At 37.8% G+C, this 3153-nt stretch overlaps 1 long non-coding RNA gene across 3 annotated transcripts in view; it reads right to left on the bottom strand.

The window, feature by feature from the left end:
* Positions 1–2605: 2605 nt before the first annotated feature.
* LOC128249640 (uncharacterized) overlaps positions 2606–3153 on the bottom strand; it is a 22681-nt gene continuing 22133 nt past the window's right edge. For all 3 annotated transcript variants that reach the window (XR_008265760.1, XR_008265761.1, XR_008265762.1), the window contains exon 2: positions 2606–2789. This is a non-coding gene — a long non-coding RNA (uncharacterized LOC128249640). The remainder of the gene's footprint in view (positions 2790–3153) is intronic.

Below are 3153 nucleotides of genomic sequence, written 5' to 3'. Positions count from 1 at the left end.
GGCTGTTTTCGTGCGGGTGACACGTAAAAGCACCCACTACACTCTCTGAGTGGTTGGCGTTAGGAAGGGCATCCAGCTGTAGAAACTCTGCCAAATTAGATTGGAGCCTGGTGTAGCCATCCGGTTGCACCAGTCCCCAGTCAAATCGTCCAACCCATGCTAGCATGGAAAGCGGACGTCAAACAATGATGATGATTTACAATTGACAGATGTTTGTCCTCATCTTGTTTGTTGTTAACACAACGTTTTGGCTGATATACCCTCCAGCCTTCATCAGGTGTCTTGGGAAAATTTCGAACCTGGGTTCTCATTCTTAACGTATTTTTTGATGTTATTATTATTATTCAGGTCACTGCCTGCAGTCGAACTCAGAATTTTGGAGTTAGTAGCTTGTGCTCTTAACCACTATGCCATATACGTTAGGAATGAGAACCCAGGTTCGAAATTTCCCCAAGACACCTGATGAAGGCTGGAAGGTATATCAGCTGAAACGTTGTGTTAACAACAAACAAGATGAGGGCCAAAGATCCATCAAATGTAAATAATGTAAAGTGAGAAAGTCTTTTACATTTTGGGCTTACGCCCTTCAACAGAAAGGAATAATGTTTGCATAAAGCAGCGAGCTGACAGAAACGTTAGCACGCTGGGTGAAATGCTTAGTGGAATGTTGTCCATCTTATGTTCTGAGTTCAAATTCTGCTGACTTTACCTTTCATTCTTATGGGGTCAGTGAAATAAGTACCAGTAGAACAATGGTGTCAATGTAATTTCTTTAACCCCTCCACGAAAACTTGTGCCAAAATTTGAAACCATTGTTATATGATGCTTTTACTTGTTTCAGTCATTACACTATGGCCATGATGGGGCACCACCTTATGTTTGCATCAGACAGCGAGTTGGCAGAATTGTTATCACACTGGGCAAAATGCTTGACAGCCTTTTGTCCGTCTTTACACTCCAAGTTGAAATTTTACATAAGGTTTGATTGTATCAGAGTCAATAAAACAAGTACCAGTTGAATACTGAGGTTCATGGGACCGATTCACCCCCTCCCCCTGAGATGCTGTACTTGTGTCAGACTTTGAAACCATTATTATATGTTTCTATTATAGAAATGATAGTTAAGTTTTTACAGAACAACTATAGAAAATGAGTAATTTGCTATGGGGATCTATGGATTTAACTAAATTTTCTTTCAATATGTTTCATTTATATATATATAAACCATTTAGTTATATATATATATCATGTATATACAGGGTTGGCAAGAAGCCACCTGACAGTATATCAAAATTTTATTATAAATAGTATTGGTAATTCTGTATTGACTTCAATGGGAAAATATATCTCTCAAGAAAGACTTCAGTTTGAAGAATTTTCGTGATGTTGCATATTTAGATGCTTTTATTAAATTCATTCAGTTATTAAACATAAATCAATCTTGGAATTAACGGTTTTGATTTACTGTCAGGTGACTTTTGGCCAATTCTGTATATTATATATATATATACGGCAATAAGAAAATGGAGGGGATCAATAGGTAGTATTCATCAACTTTTAGACATATGTCCATTTATTTATTTGCTAAAAGGACAATTATAACTATATATACATACATGTATAACATATTATGCTTTATATATATAAAATATAATTGTCACATAATACATACCCAATGTTCACTGTTGATTACAGTTCCAGTTGTTCCTTTGCAACAGGCCCTTTTAAACTCAAAGTACTGAATCATTTTTTTCATCCCAGGCATTGCAACCAGTCCTAACATCACCTCTCCATTTGTCCCGATCTAGAACACCATTTCCCCAATCACTTTCATATCTAGTTTCTTCAGTTTTTCCTTCACACAGTCTTTATACCTTTTCCTTGGCTTATGTTATGGTCACTTACCAGAGTTGAGCTCACCATAAAAAAGACGCTTTGGCAAACGTTCGTCTTTCATTCTAATAACATGTCCAGTCCATCTCATTTGAGCCAAGATAACATATTGTTCAACTGAGCTGCAACGTGCCACACACAAAACCTCTGTATCTGGTATGAAACATTCCCACTTGACTCCTAAGATACGTCTGAGGCACTTTTGATGAAATCTCTCCAGCATTTTTATATGATGCTTGTAAGTGCTTCAAGTCTCACTTGAATAAAGAAGTGCAGACAATGCACATACTTTATAGACATTGATTTTTGTCTGCAGGGAAATACCTCTATCCGCCCATACTCGCTTTTCAAGCTTTCCAACACTTCACTATTCAATAGTATATCTCTGCATCAAGACTACCATCTCTTGACAGTGTGCTTCCAAGGTAAACAATGGTGTCAACGACTTCTAATCTTGTTCCATTCTCAAAAATGTTTGGTTCAGAATATGTTTGTTCTAGCACGGGAGTAAACATTACTTTGGTTTTCCCCAAACTAATTGTGAGTCTGAAATGTACACATGCAGAGGAAAATCTGTCCATGAAATGTTGCATATCCCCCTCTGAGTGTGCCAACAAATCAACATCATCAACATAAAGTAATTCTCTAACAAGTATTTTGAAAGTCTTTGCTTTGCAGTTAAACCGGATCAAATTAAAAAGAAGGAAAGACATTAAAAGTTTCTATAGTTTATTGCGGCAAGCTTTTGGACCACCATCTTCATCATCATAGGTTCCCTTAAAGTTGAAAGATTGAAATGAGGTTATTAAAAATCCTCCTGGAATAATGAATAGATGGAGAGAACATTTTGCAGATCTTTTCCACAATCCATCTGTAGTGATATCATAAACAACATTCTGCAAAGAGAGAGAGAGTCCAACACATGGATGATACATATAAATATATATTATACATTTACAACTATATATTGGAGATTTCTGCGGGACAACCTGTTGAAAGCCACCGACCAGATTTGTGGGTGGTGTAAGGTCCCCTCCCGACCCAGAGTAACGTGGTGGTGGAACAAGGAGGTAGACAGGGCTATTAGACAAAAGAAACAAGCTTGGAAGGACTGGAAGAACGGTGGTAGCAGGGAATTGTACCAATGTGCCAGAAGGGAGGCTAGGCGACAGGTTTATTTAGCCAGAGGGGAAGCAGATAAGGAAAGATTTGCCAATGTTCTGCGCCGTGAGGACCAAAGACTCGAGGTATTTCGTGTTG

This window comes from Octopus bimaculoides, chromosome 16 (assembly GCF_001194135.2).
Source record: "Octopus bimaculoides isolate UCB-OBI-ISO-001 chromosome 16, ASM119413v2, whole genome shotgun sequence".
In the NCBI taxonomy this organism is placed as follows: Eukaryota; Metazoa; Mollusca; class Cephalopoda; order Octopoda; family Octopodidae; genus Octopus; species Octopus bimaculoides.
This window is presented reverse-complemented; position numbering and strand designations above follow the sequence as displayed.